The sequence below is a fragment of the Anguilla rostrata genome, chromosome 1, assembly GCF_018555375.3.
Source record: "Anguilla rostrata isolate EN2019 chromosome 1, ASM1855537v3, whole genome shotgun sequence".
Taxonomy (NCBI): domain Eukaryota; kingdom Metazoa; phylum Chordata; class Actinopteri; order Anguilliformes; family Anguillidae; genus Anguilla; species Anguilla rostrata.
In genome coordinates this window covers 53,854,487-53,870,642 of record NC_057933.1, presented here as the reverse complement: position 1 = coordinate 53,870,642, position 16,156 = coordinate 53,854,487, and positions in this window count along the sequence as shown.

Genomic DNA, 16,156 nt, shown 5'->3' with positions numbered 1-16,156 from the left:
ATCATTGACTATAACTCCTCCTATGCCTGGATATGAGCAAACAGAAGGTGTTTGTGTTATTAGAGACAGCTGATTATTTCCCAAGCAAAAAATTATGTATATTTTGCTGATTGTGGATTTTAAAGACTGACTGAGGAGTTTGAAATAACACTACATTAAAAAAAGACTAGAAATAGTATTAAAGGGGAATTGCACTTTATAACACTTCTGCTTCTCATGGCTGATATTGTCCTTCTAATGAATGTGTCGCCCTTTTTTGATTAGTTATTTCATTTTAAATGTCTAATGTTGGAAAGAAAGACCTTTTTTAGCGCAAGTCCACATAGTAGTATGGTTTCCGGTTTCCAGAAAAATCGAGAAGAAGCGAAGCAAAACATTCCGTTAACTTAGCGTTGAAATCGAACAAACTAACGTTCTTTTGTTTGATGCGATATCGGTGTAATAATGAGGTGCACTGTCCCCGGTTTGCCCCCATTAAACTTGCCTTGAAAGCACATTTTCATAGTTTTCCACACGATGCAACTTTGTGCCAGACATGGGTGGATGTAATCAGACACCCCAACATAACAGTCGAAGAAGTTCGCAAGCGAGGACTAATGCAGCGACCACTTGAAGCCACCGACTACCAAGGTGACCGTCTGAAGCCTAGAGCTGTACCCACCGTTCTCCCATCGTTGGTCGAACCGCTCGAGATAGGTATTAAGCGGGCTGGCAACGCTATCGTGTCTGTGATACATAGGATGTCTACGGTAACAGTTAGGCAGCTTGCTGGCTGTTGTTATAAGGTTGCCACCATCTATTTATTTCGTCCTCAGACATTTTCGGTTTCGCTAGCTAGTAGTAATACAACACTATTTCTACGACCAGCCTAATGTTATTGTCTGCAGGTACGCCCACATCAGAAGTCACGCAATGATATGCATCCTCGAGTTTGACACTGAACTGCCTGGGTCTACTTCCTGCATTTGTAAAGTAAAACAACAAAACAGTGTGAAATATTAACATAATGAAATAACTAATTGAAAACTGAAGGGCGACACATTCATTAGAAGGACAATATCAGTCATGAGAAGCAGAAGTGCTATAAAGTGCAATTCCCCTTTAATTATTATAATTGTACAATGACTTATGTGAGCAAGATTCTCTGTGATGTTATGATATTTTTATATATTATATAACTACTGACTTGCTGGTCTTCTGCCTGCCCTGGACAAGAAGGCATATACATTGGAAGCAGCAACCTGGATACATTTTGTTGGCAAAAAACTGAAATCCCACAACTTTTTACAAATATTTTACCATAAAATATATACACATATATACAATATACATACTGCAGCCTGTACTGCAGCCATCCTCAGCTCATACTTGTTTTGTTGGCTAGTTTCATTACATCTTCTCTTCAGCATATGCATATGGAATGTTCTATTGGATTCAGATTGTGTGAATAACTTGGCCAGTCAAGAATATTCAGGTTTTCATTTTGAAAAACTCCTTTGATGCTTAAGCGGTATGTTTGGGACCATTGTCTTGCTGTAGGATGAAGCACCGTCCAATAAGTTTTGGCAGCATTTGGTTGAACTTGAGCAGATAAGATGTTTCTGTACACTTCAGAATGAATTCAGCTGCTGCTATCAGCAGTTACATCATTAAAGAATACAAGTGAGCCAATATCTGTGGCAGCCATACTTGCCCACCCATAACCACTCTGTTTTTGCAACATGGAGGGCAGTCTCTGAAGTTCTGCTTGTGAAGTCTTCTGTGAACAGTAGTCACTGACACATCCATGCCTGCCTCCTGAAGAATGTTTCTGATCTCTTGGACAGGTGTTTGGTGTTTTTTCTTCACTATAGTGAGTATTATTCGGTCACAAACTGTAGAGGTCTTACTTGGCCTACCAGGCCCTTTGTGACTTCTAAGCTCACCAGTGCACTTTTTCTTCTTAATCTTAACAGTTAATTGTAGTAAGCCTAAGATTTAGCCTATGTCTCTGACTGTTTTTTTCTTTTTTCTCAGCCTCATAATGGCCTCAGTGACTTACATGAGCACAACTCTTGTACTCATATTGATAAATACCAAGAATCAAGACAAGATACTGACAGCTCGTATATCTGCACTAAGGGAACAACTGAACACACCTGACTTATCAGAAACACATGGGAAGCCATTTGTCCTGAACAGTATGGTGCCCTGAAATGGGGGAACTATGGATGAAGAGTGCTGTCAATTCTATATTCAGAACCACAAATGTATAAAACCACCCTATCATAAAAGCTGAGAATCTGAACTTTAACCACATTGAATAGTTTGATTACAAATCTAAAATTGTGGAGTACAGAGCCAAATAAAAAATATGTCTTTGTCCCATATACATAATGGGCCCCCAGAAAGTGGCATGAAGGGAACAGGGAAACTCTTCAGGACTAAAACTCCTACAGCCTCTGACCTACAGTATTAAACTGATATATTCTTATGCTAGACATTTTTTTAAAATATTCATATTTAAAGTGAAAGGGAAAGACAAGGTAAGAGAGAGCAAGGTAAAAACAGGCTTAAAAGAAGCTACTGGCCCAGACCCTCAGCTTCGCCCCATCACAGACCTACTTACTAAAGTCTCCCTCCCCAGCGCCTGGACCCCCGCTCTGCTCGGTCTGTTTGTCCAAGACCAGAGGGGGTCTGCCCTGCACCCGTCTGCCCGCTTCCACCCCACAGCGGCCGGAGACAGGCGGCCTATTCCGGGAGAGAGAGAGGCCTGTTAAAGCGCGGGAGATCAAAGCCCATCCCAAAAGGCATAATCTGCATGCCTCTCATAGCACGGCATTTTTCCGAGGGCCATTGTAAATTCTCCTGGGCCATTAATACCCGCTGAGGTTGCTACGAACAACCCGCCGCCCCTGCAGTAATGAGAGAGGCAGAGACGGTTCCCAGCGAAACTGCGGTTTTTTTTTTACCTTCTTACCTTTGCCGGTCAGGCCAGGGCATCCTGTCTCTGTCTGGAGTGGTTTACTGTACACATAAACAGTGCGAGAAAGTTCTAGAACCGGGGCAGGTCATGGCCCTTCACAAGATTTATGAGCATTAGGTCTTTAGGCTAGAGGAGAGTGGAGGTGCTTGTATGCGTGCATGCATGGGCCTTTTTACAATTATTTATGTTGACCCTGAAGGCCCTCCAGCTTTTGTAGAATAGCAAAGTTGCCCTGATATAACACCATAAACACAAAACACGCACACGGGATCCTCCAAACACAGTAACAGAGCAGCAGGTCAGCTCTTAGTTCAGCGCAGGGACGTTGGAACACAAATGAATATCTGTCATGTAAATGAAGCTGCTCCCTGCATGAACATGCAGTGTCCTGAAGTGACAGGAACAGGTTTGTTATTGGTGGGGAAATGATTCTGGTGACCCAACATTATTCAGCTTACCAGGGTCTCCCCATCTTCCACTGAAACTGCCTGTTCCCAGGGCCTCGATGACAAGCTGAAAGAGCCCTGATCCAGCAGGACCAGAGGCTGTGCCTTGGACACACACACACACACACACACACACAAAATACATGCATGCACATGCACACACATAGACACAGGCACACACACGCACAAATACACAGACATGCACACCCACACCACACACACATGCGCAAACACATGCACACACGTACAGACACACACGTACACTCACACACACATTCATACACATACACACGCACACATCATACATCATACACAGACGTGCATATTTTGGACAATTTATTTAATGGACAATAAAGTTTTCTCATTTCGAAACAGGAACCTGAAGCCTTATGCGACATAAATCACTTGCTACAGGCAGCATGCGAGGTTTGCACCGCATGGCGCTGAGAGCCGGGGCGAGGCAGGTCTGTTGCCAGTCTGCGCGCAGGCTGCAGTTTTACTGCGGCGCAGGAAGACGGCGGCCCCTCTGCCAGGCTGCGGCTGGCGTCAGCTGCGCATTAAATGAACGGGGAGCGGCGACGCTGCCGCGCGCTTCCACCGCCGGCGGAGCAGCGTGTGCTGCCTTTGTTTTTCCCCCTGTCCACCTCGGCCTTTTACGGCCTCTCAGGAATTTATACAGGAGACACTTTGTACCTCCCGAACATCCCCTCCGCCCACTTGCCCCACCCTCTCTCTTTCATACTCCCTTACTCTTTCACTCCCGTTTCTCTCCTTTCCATTTCTTTCTCGTTCCCTCTCTCGTTTCTCTCTTGACCTCAGTCCCTCTCTGGTTCATTCTCTTCTCCCTCTATTGCTCTTATCGTATATCTCTGTTTTTCTAGGTCTGCTTTATTGGAACAACAATACTTTGTATCATATTGCCAATGCAGATAATTTTTGAAAATAAAGAAAATGTTTCTGCCATATTCCATATTATATCGCTCCCTTTCTCCCCCTCTCTCTCCACCTGTCTCTCTCTCTGGGTCTCTCCTCTGTTTTAGGGACAGGCTGGTTTTATTAGGCAGGTTGGTTTTATTAGCCTGTGTCCCGCAGGGGCAACAGCTTTCCCTGGCCTGTGGCCACACAGCTCTCTGGTCTTCCATTGTCTTTCACCCATCAGACAGAGAGAGAGAGAGAGAGAGAGACAGAGAGAGAGAGAGAGTGGGGCAATCACAGCATCACCCAGGCAGAGACTCTTATGCTCTTTTCTCTTTCCTGATTCCCTGGAGGGGGATCAATCCATCTAAGCTTGCCAGGGGCATCCCAGAAATCCTCTCCGTTCTCCAGTGTTCCTGTTAGCCTCTCGTAATCTTAGTGGCACCAGTGATTTATCATAGGATGCACCTTTTTTTAAATGGGGGGGGGGGGGCTTCTGGTTTCGGTCCTTTTGCCTGTAAGTTCGCCCATCAAGGCCTTTTATTATGTCAAGAGAAACAATGTGTTTACAGTACTACCTATGATGCATTCATAGCCTTCTACAGTTTTTCCTGTAATTCCGTAGTTTCATTTTTGTTTTAGAATATTCCTTTCAGTGCAAAGAGAATAGAAGAAAAACAAGTTTGGCGACAGACACACAGCCGAGATGGAGAACCTCATTGCTCACCTCTGACTTGCTGGGTCGACCCGAACAGGAAGTTCTTACAGTAAGAGGGACAGGAAGAAAGAGGAGATGAGACATGGAGATAGAGGACACAAACATCGCAATCAAGTGTGGGAAATGCACAAGTCTTCGGAAAAAAAGAGAGAGAAACAGGATGACGCCGTAAACACAGCGTCTCCATTCTCGTTGCCAGAGGGTACACGGCGTGCCAGTGGCATATGTCACATGACTGTGTGGTCGAACCCTAACCCCCCCCCCCCCCCCCCACCCACCCACCCCCCAACATCGTTCGTGCTCTTCGGGTACTGCCCCATGTCGTTGACTCACTCGTCCATTAAATCTGATTTATAGGCGTACGTGAGCCCGCCCCCTTTAGCTTGCCGTGGCCCCCTGCCCTTTCTCGGCTCCGCTCGCTGAGTTTATTTGGGCTGTGTTTGGGGAAAAAGCTTGCTCTAACGTCCCGCTCAGTGCAAACAAACTGACATCTGATTTATGGAAATGAGCTATGAAGGAAATGTACCTTTATAAATCAGCTTTCTTGGCCTGCTGTTGACAATACCCCCACCCCTGCCAAACACCCCCCCCCACACCCCCCAGCCAACACATGGGAGACAAACTGATAGTTATCTTTACTTTGAGGCTTTTACACGGAATTAAATGGAAAAGCTTGAGGCCTCATCCTTCGGCTTCATTAGTTTCTCTGTTTATTTGCATGGAAACCTCTATAAAGCAGTTAATGAAAGGTTACGCCATTGCTCTTGCCTGTTTGCCTTTCAGGGCTCGTCTGAAATGGAGAAGGAGACAGAGAAGGAGCAAAAGAGAGTTTCTGCCAGTTACAAAAAATCTTGGAAAAATTTGACCCAAACCATACCAAGAGGCCTTCAAAATGAATTTTAAATGAAATCAAATATTACAAATCAGGACATTACTACCCTGTTAATGGATTATAGATTTTGAATGCCCCAAGTTCCTTTCAAACTTATTGATTATTTATTATGTATAGTTTGTATTCCACTATGTCACTAGCCTTAACAAGAGAGGGACACAGAGAAAGAAAGAGTGTGATAGAAAAAGAGAGTAGATATACAGTAAAGGTAGGATAAAACATTGTGTCCTGCGCTACGACGTCATTCATCTTCACGTAAATGCAGTTTCCTTCTTTACCATCTGTGTGATGACTCACAGCACTTACGAACTGAACTGCTCAATTGTGGAATGTGGAGGATAAAGGCTTTGAGCAACATCACGCAAAAAAAAAAAACTGTGCCGTTACAGTTGTATTACAGCATGTTTGCATCATCGCAGAGTGTTCACGTCATCGAATTGTGAAGGATGTGGCTGAGCCGGCCGCTTATCACATTGGCCTGGGTTTAGCATTGGTACAAGGGTACGCCGCCTGCCCCCCCTGTAATCAGCTCCGTGGGTCTGAGCTGCTTACCCTGTCTGTCCTCGGCCCCCATTTTCTCTAATCATCCCCAGGATATACTGTCATTTCTCACCATGAAGATTCTGACAATTGTCCACCCCCACCCTCTTCAGTGGACATTGGCCGGTGATTGGTTGTCTGCCCCCCACCCCTCAGTGAGGGAGAGAGAGAAGACATGGTTAAGAAGCTAAACCTCTAATTTCCCAAATAAATACACAGGCTTTTATCTGCTTATCTGAGAGCGTGGGGAAGCCAGCCGGCTGGCGAGGGGGCCCACCTTGTTTTCAGCCAGCGGGGTTTATACAATTTCAGAGACGGGGAATGGGGTGGGGGAGGTGATGTCATTACGGGGTTAAAAAAAAAGCCCCCCCTCCACACAAAAAATAACAATAATAATACAACAGCCACCCGTGTGTACTGTCTCTGAAATTGCTGACCAGCAGATTCACAGATAGACAGAGACAGATAGTGAAGGAAGGTGGAAGTTAAGTGAATGCTAAAAGGACTGACCAAGCTTTCATCTCTGGCCTCCCCTCCCCTCCTCTCCCCTCTCTTTCTCTTGCTCTCTTGCCCCGTCTTTCACTCTGTCTTTTGCTCTGCGTGTGAACATAGGTCTGTGCATATGTGCCGGGTTAGATGAAGATGGTTCAGTACAGCAGCTATCTGGAGGGGGAGGGAGGGGGTGTAATGTGGAGGAACAGGCAGGTACAGTAGGTGGGTGGGTGTCGGTGAAACTGGTAAGGAAAATAAGGCAGACAGATAGGTATCCCACCTTGTGCCAGTGGGGGAAAAAAACATTATGTCAAACAAATACATATTCATTTGATATAGAAATTATGCATTTAAAAAAATGACAATGATAATTATATTCTACATATATTCAGAGTAAAATGTGCTGGGATTCAGAAGATTTTTCATTTTATTTCTAATATTTTATTCCTTTCTAATGGTCTTTCTCAGGTATGTTTTCAATTAAGGATATGAAAGCAAACACTCTAATGCAAGTCAAAGGATGACAAACTATATTCACGACAGTATATTTTTAACATCTTTTTATCTGAATATGAAATTCCCAGCTTCATTTGTAGGTTCAACCCATAACTTCCAAGCACCCTGTCCTTCTCTGTAGCCTTTCAATGTAGCCACCGCACTGCCGGCCTCAGTTGCACTGGCATGGCACTTAGTCTGACCTAAGAGGACTGCAGCCCAGGCACTCATGCATAATGAGGCTGGAGGTACCCTGCAGAGTGAAACCCTCAGTCTGTGCAGTGCAGTGGCGGAACATGCACCGCTCTACGGGTTGCCAGCCTCAGCCAGCGCTAACACACCAAAGGATCAAATCCGGGAAAATGAGTCATACAGTAACTCTATTTTAACAACATACCCAAGCTAATGAAAGCCCATAGAGAACACAGCTGAAAGGGATTATTAATCCTTCATCAGGCTTCAGTTGCAAAACAACCTTTCTCTAAAGGTTGGGTATATGTCAGTGCATGACGTTTATATTTTGAAAAATGTATTTCAAATTTAACAGCCATGTCGGTGTATGGTGGAACACGTACACATGCATCCACATACACACACACACAAACACGCCGACACAGTGTGACAGATTGGAGACAGAGGTGGCCCCGGTGTTTGTGAGGATGACGAAGGCCTCGTTGGATGAATTACGAATACGGCCCCCAAGATTACTCTCACATGTGCAGGACTTAATCAAGGAAGGCCTTGTACTGGACAAATTTGTGGCACCGTTCCCTAATTCATCCTGGAGTATCTGGGCAGGCCTTGAATTGTCTACTGCACTGTGGAGCTAATGAAAGGGTCCACTCTGCCCCGAAGGTCACACTGAATTTGGAGGCCTCTCCGATGCTGTCATCTCTCTCTATCCCTTTCTCTCTCTCTCTCTCTGTCTCTTTCTCTCTGTATCTCTCTCACTCTACCTCATTCTTCTCTGTTCCTCTCACTCTCTCTGCTTTTTGATTCTGTTTCTCTAACCCCACTATATACGACAGTCACTTTAGGGGAGTCTCAATTAGACCCTTCTACCAGGATGTATGCCAGTTTTATTTTAGCTCATTGACCTTTTTTAGCCCCCCCCCCGGTCAACTTTGCTTTGCTGCCAAAGAATCAAACAAAACCAAAATCAAGCAAATAGCATTACATAATCTCGAAGAAGCAGCGTAATCTAACGACACCAGCAAGGCAGAATAATTCTGTTCAGCACAGGAGATGGGGGCTGACAGGAAATGAAAAGGAAAGGAGTGATGGGATGATGGAGGGCTGGAGAGTGCACTGTTTACCTTGACGTCCTTCAGGGAATGAGCGAAAGAAAAAAAGAGAAAAGAAATAATGGAGAGCGCCGCGGCCGACTCGGTCTTCTCCCTCACAGTCGATGCCGGTCTGATCACGGCCCCTTCTGCCTGGCTGCTAATCAGAGCTCACCGAGCCCAGCTTAATTAGACTTCATTAGTGGCTGTCAGATCAGACTGATTAGCAGTAGCTGGACAGCAGCAGCTGAACCCAGAGGTCTGGCAGGGGGTTGAGGATTGGGGATTGGGGATTGGGGAGGGATAGGGGGAGGGTGCGCAGTGGGGTCAGCCGAAAGACTGATATTCTCCGATGTGAGCAGGGCCCCTCCCCCATATTAGTCTGTTATTAAGGGGAGGGGCTTCCGCTCTTTTGCGGCCTCTTTGAAACAAGGCGGATATCCCATGATTCTTAGGGGGCCCAGGTATCCACAGCAGTGGTGATTATTCCTGGGTCCCTGAGTGAGGGTGCTGGGGGGGTGGCTGGCTGTTGACCTCCCCACCCTGCATGTCTCTGCTGTGACAGCTGCGATACAGATGAGATATTTGTCATCGCTGTGACAACCTGCATCCCTTGCCAGGTTATGAGCATTTCTTATCATCCACGGAACGGGGGGTAGGGGGCTGTGTGCGTGTGTTTGGGGGGGGGGAATACACATTTCATATTCCCCAACACACACACACACACACACACACATACACACTCTCTCCACAAACCATCAGTGCTGATGCTAGAGGAGGGTTTCATCAGTTGCTACTTTCAGGGACAGGGACGGTACTCAAAGTCAGGGCTGCTCTCTCCGGGGCCGTGAATTTGGAGAGCGGGCGCGGGGGTGAGGGAGGGGGCAGAGGGGGCTCGGGCAGCCCCGGGTTACTCGCAGAAGAACCTTTGGATCCATCTCGCCCTCCCGGCTGCCGGTAAGCTCTCAATCACTCCCCGGGCCAGCTGCCCCGCTCCGACACTTAAACACAAAAAGCGGTCGTGGAATTTCTTTTCAAGCCGACAGGTTTTTCTCTCTCTCTCTCCTTTCTCTCTCACTCGCTCTTGTTCTTTCTCTCTCTCTTTCTGTCTCACCTTGAACTGTGTATACTGTTTCAAGTTTTACTGCCGTGCTCTAAAAGTAGTGTGTGTAGCTGAGTGACCTTTGACACTGAGTATAGGAATTGTGGCCCCTGTTAGAGGAGGGGCAGAACACAGGGCTTTGTCGCTTTGTCGTGGTCAGTGACACACAACTGTGCCTTTCGGCCTCCAGTAGATTCAACAAAACAAAACACATCGCCATCAGAGAACTGATTCACCATGGTGACAGTTCTCAATGTTTATAATTGGTCTTGCTAAAAGCATTGTCTTATCTACAACTGTTGTGTTTATATTACTTGCTTTTAGTAATCTGTGTCATAGTCATTTACCTTTAGATTGAAAGCACTCTGTTCTCACGTGTCAGAAGTCTACTCACACCTGTCTGAAATGAATGCACCTCATGAGTGAATGAATCAATGCATCAAGATGCATCAATATTTATCATATTGAATAACCATGTCACAGACTACTTACCTTAAACTGTTACATGGTTCTGTGCATATGTGGTTTATGTGATTGGCTGTGTCTGTGTATATGTGTATGTGTGTGCGTGCATGGGTGTGCTTTCATGTGTATGTGTGTGTATATATATATATGTGTGTGTATCTGCATGCATGGGTGTGCTTTCGTGTGTGTGTGTGTATGTGTGTGTGGGTGTGTGCGCTTTTATGCATGCGTGCATATGTGTGTGTGTGTGTATGAGTGACCAGCAGTGTGTGCAGTAGTGTGAGTAGTGCTAAGAGGAGCACACACTGCGCTGTAACGTGATCCTCACAGTGTCAACTAATGGTTAACATGACCCACTCCCCTAGAGACAGAGCGGGAGAGAGAGAGCAGGCCGAGCGAGGCAGGGGGACACAGGGGTGTGGAACAGAGGGCTTAGCCCAACTGCTGAAAATGACAGTGGCAGGTCGGCGGCTGGCTTTCACTGCCCAAAAGGAGCAGGCGAGGGGGGGGGGGGGGTGAAGAGGGGCGCATAAAAGAATTGAGTTACTCAAGGAGAGGAGGCCCAGAAGAAAGAAAAACAACGGGGGTCATTAAAGGGGAATCCGACAAGTGTCGGCCTGCCGCGTGGCAGAGCCGTGGTCGCTCAGCTGCCGAAGTGCTTATTTTACACCCCGCGCTGGGGGACAGGTGCGGCCCGCGGTCCCCCCGCGCTCAGGGACAGCTATACCTGCGCTCTCCGGGCTGCCTGGAATAGCTCCCATGCCTTTCATTCCTCATTCACTGCGCCACACTTTGTTTAGAAACTCAGCGGCTACTTTCCTGTGGATTCAGTCTGAGGGGGTGGGTGGGTGGGTGGGTGGGTGTTGGGGGGTGGGGGGGGAGGGGGGTATGGGCAGGGTGCCTGATCACATATCATATCAGTTTCCCTCTCTAAGTACAGCAGATATATTCCAGCATACACACACACGCACAAATACATTGCTGGAAGGCAGCCAGGTAATACTACAGCATTTTGTTTATTGAGTGATTACATTATTGAGCTCCCCGTGTTAGAAAGCATTGCTTTGCTTATGAATGGATGGGGTTTTATTTCCCTTAAGATCATGGTTTTGTTTTTGGGTTTTTTTATGCCTAAGCCAATAAAACAATTTCATGCGGTGTGTGTATAAATGTTTCTCTCAATTCCCTGCTGTGTGTTGCACTCCGTGAATCTCTCAAGATTTCACACTTAAAATGAGATTCTGTGCCCAACTTTCTGAATAAAGTCCAAGCTTGTGGAAGGGGGTAGTGGGGAAATGTCGCCGCTCTCTAACCACCAATGTGTGTGTGTGTGTGTGTGTGTGTGTGTGTGTGTGTGCCTGTTTGTGTGTACATGTCTGTTTTGTTTGTGTATTATGTGTGTGTACATGTGTGTTTACAATCAATTAGAATCAATTTGCAAATTCAGCTGTTTGCAGGTCAGTCACCCTCAGTCGTTCCCCCACACCCACCCCCTGCCCTGCATGCACACACCCTGTCTGCTATTCCCAAAACTTGTTATTGTAGAAGTGGCGGGTGGGCTACGTTGCCACTGTGTGTGGTAGGGAATGAGGAGGGGGTATGCAATGGTGGCCCTTTGTAACTGGCGCATTTTGTCACTGTGTGTGTGGCTCTAGGTGGGTTACCACACAGAGTGAATTTTTTTTTATTTTTGCGTGAGGCTGTAGGTGTGGGGTTTAGTGGGTTGGGATGGTGTGGTTTTTATACCTTTGTTGTCAGATACAGTGAGTGACCCTGTGGTTAAAAATGTGATATAATGATTTGCATGAGGTCCACGCTATGATACTATCGCTAACAGCATGCTTTTCATGGCCAGGCCACATCAGGGCCAGGTAATCACCTGGACAGGTATGAGAAGAGAGTTTGCACACAGCCTCTGCTCAATACTGCACAGAGATCACATTTCATCAGCCCAGACCAAAGGTTGGAAACCAGCAGTTTTATTTGGATGGTATGTGTGTATGTGTGTGTGTGTGTGTGCATGCATCTCTGCGTGTGTGTGTGCGCACATGTGTGATGGGCGGTGAAGTTTAACACACTTCCAGAGCATAAACGGTGCATTAGAGAGGGAGATAAACATCTCACCTGAGTTTGTTAAACGATTCTGAGTCCTCGTTATATGCAAATGTGATTGCAGGTGTGTGTGTGTGTGCGCGTGTATGAGTGTGTATGTGGTTGTGTGTGTGTGTGTGTGTGTGTGGGCCATATTCTTTATTGGTCATCTGCTGTGTTCGTTGACCTTTTGACATGTTTTATCAGGGAATTATGGGAGTGACCCGTAACCCTGAAACTTTCTATTTCAATAAAAGAGAGGGGCATGGGTAAACAGTGTTTGCTGTGGCACGGCTTGCACAAGGCCATAAACCAGTTATGTGGAGAGATTGCTCAGTGATATATTACTGACGCTTTAGTGATGTATTAGCCATATCTGAGCTGCTGACTTAAAGTAAATTTGTATGCCTGTATGGGGTTTTTCCATCAAATTCTTGCATTTGCTTGCTTTTGTTGAAATTTTGTTGGGGAAGCGTAACCCTTGAGTTGCAACTATTTATTCAGGCAGCTTGTGACTGTTTGAGTTGATAAATTTGTGTTGGATGTCATTTGTTCAAGTGTTGATCTTCAATCAGTCATGAGCTGATTCATGCTTCAGGCTTCATCGTGCTTCAGGGGGGATCTTGTTCATTCCTGAAACCTCTAAAGCAGGGTGCCATTGAGGTGATTCTCCACTGTCATCAATGGAAGTCTACAGTAGCTTGTGACAGAAATAAAACTGCACTTGTCATTACTGAAGCTGCGATTCAATCTGTGTGTCCATCCAGCAGGACCAATGCCAAATGCAAAGGCATTTCAATCTTTGCATTTATATTTGAAGTACAGTGCTTACAGGTTTTTGGTTCTTTAAGTCACTGCTCAGTCATACACAGTCTTTTTAAGTTAAAGTAAAGTTTGCTACATAAAGGGGTATACACCAATTAAGACAAACACCATGTATTTGAAAATACTGTATGTCAAATACTTAAGAAAATAGCTTAAATGTACAGTGTTCTCGGATAATTTCTCAAAACAGTTTCAGATACCAGGCTGAATTTAAATGTTAAGATTTATATTTTAATTTATATCTAAAAATACAATTTAAAATATCTTTCTGAAGTATTGGAAAATATCCTTAAAAAACACACTTGATACAGATGTGCCCGCCAACACTGTGAGAATAAACCATTTGTGAATCTGGTGTCCCTGTTAGGGCTGGCATTTGGGGCTGATGTTTGTGGCCGGTGTCCGGAACAATTACAGGGATAATGTGATCAATTAATTATTTGTACTGTATTTCACAAAATTCCAAATTTCAGAAATTCGTATGTCCTTTTTTGCTTAAAAATAATGTTTTGTATTGAGCTATTTCTCATATTATGTTGCAAACTTTACTTGAACTTTAAAAGAGACTGTATGACTGAGCATATTAGCCATTGAAATGGATGCAGTGGTTAGAGGGGCTGTTATGAATGATTAATTCAACTAGGTGTAAAAACCAGCTCAACAGCAAACATTGGTGAAATGAAATCCACAGTACACCGATCCACCTTTGACAGTTCACCGATGGATGCATAGACATTTTGAATGTTTGAACGTCTGCCAGTGGGGCTGGCAGAAAGAGAATCCCTTCAGCTCTCTGTGATGAATGATTTGTTGGAGAAAAACAAGTTCTGGACAAGAAACACTGTGTTATTACAATGTACTGTAGCTGTTTGCACTATTCCCTCTGAGCTATAATTAGTGGCCTTGTCTGCACACTTTGTTACAATGCAGGACATTGTTGAGGAATGCACCAGCAAGAATAAAATAAAAAAGATTGCACAAAAACAGGTTTTTTCTTTTGGTATAGAGAGAGAGAGAGAGAGAGAGAGAGGGAGAGGTGTGGACAGCTCTTATGTAAACTAGGTGCGGTTTGCCAGATCGATGGCAGGCCACTCTCCACATGAAGTCTCCTGGCACACCCTGCAACCCCCAGAGATACAGCCTCAGGTACATCTATATGAGACATGCTGGGAGGACTAGAATCTTTGGCAATGTATCTTCAGACTCACCTAAATCTTGCAGCAATGCATTATAGTAGCTAAGAAACCAGGTTTGTTATTCAGAGGATGCCAGTTTAAATCCCAGGCGGGGCAGTGGCATTGCACACTTGAGTAATGTGATTGTGTAAAAAAAAGAAATAGACGTTTCAGTCGAAATTTCCAGCCATATGAAAGGATAGTATTTTTTTAATACAATCTGTCTAAATCACTCTCAATTGTGATGTCTAGCTAAGCAATTAAATAATGTCATGAAATAATCTTACACACATTCAAACAAAACACTTTGTTTTTCTAGACGTTTCAAAGCCGTCTTTTGCTCCTTTAGTTTCCAATACAGCCTTCATGCCCAGTGTTGGTGAAGGGGTTAAGTTTGTTTTCTCACCAGCCTCGGTGGTGAACAGGGGGTCAGAGAGATCAGACAGAGTAATAGAGGAGTTCATTAGGATCAGTTTAATGGGGGATGAAGTGGGCAGAGAGGATTGTGTGTATGTGTGCATGTGTGTGTGTGTGTGCGTGTGTGTGTGTGTGTGTGTGTGTGTGTGTGTGTGTGTGTGTGTGCATGTGTGTGTGTGTGTGTGTGTGTGTGTGTGTGTGTGTGTGTGTGTGTGTATGTGGAGACAAGGGGGAGGTAAGCAGGACAGGAGAATATTTCACTGAACTTCCACAGACGCTCCACTCCTTCTCCATGTTCTCCCCATAACACACACAAGCACGAATACACTCACACACACACACACACACACACACACACTCATCTCCTTCGCTGATTCATCCCCTTACCTCACCCTTGTCCCCAATAAAGGGGCTCTTATTTACTCTGGGGGGGTCTGCCCTGGGCGTATGCGATAATGGAGCGGCTGTCCTGCCAGTGGTGGGGTCACAGAGATGGCAGGGGAGGAAGCAGCCAGTGGAAGGGGGCCATGATGAAGATGTATGTGTCCCCACAGAGGAGGGGGGTCGAGGGAGGCAGAGGGAGAGGGGCGGGGGTGACAGGGAACTACTGGAATCCTCTCGTCCAACCGTTTTCCCCCAAAGCGAGTGGTTGGGAGGGTGGGGTGGAGTAAGGGGGCCGGTGGGGTGGGCGTGGCAGTCTTCCTGTCAGTGACCGCTGGATGGCTGCGGAGTGGAGGTGACCCTTGGGGTCAGCTAGGGGTCGATGGGGACTAAATCAACACCCCATTCTCCAGCGCCTGTTGCACTGAGAGAGAGGCTCTGATTGATACAGGTAGCTACCCTTCAAACCCCCCCCCCCCACCAAACACACACACACACACACACACCCTAACGAGGTCACACCCCGAACAATGGCGCTCATCTGTCTTCCTCCACAGGAGGAAAAAAAACGCCAACCTTTCAAATGATTGTTCTTCAAGAGAACCAACGATTTAAAACACTACACTAGTGCTTTGGAAGGTTATCATGCAAGGGTCTGATGGGGGTTTCAGACTGCTGGTTAACTGTACCTAATAGAGATCCAAAAAGAAAAAAAACCTTGTCAAGACAATTACAGCAAAAACAGCAAAAATACACAAACACATCATCCATCCATTAAATGAGATTTGTCTGTATGGAGATGAAAATCCCACCCAGATATTTTGATCCATTTTAGAGCCAGGCGTAAGTGCATAGTTCAGGCATTCTCCTTTCTCTGTTTGTATAACATTGGCAGACTGAATTTTTATTCTCATGAAGTGAAAGTGCTTCTTGATGTTCTTTTCTGGAATATTC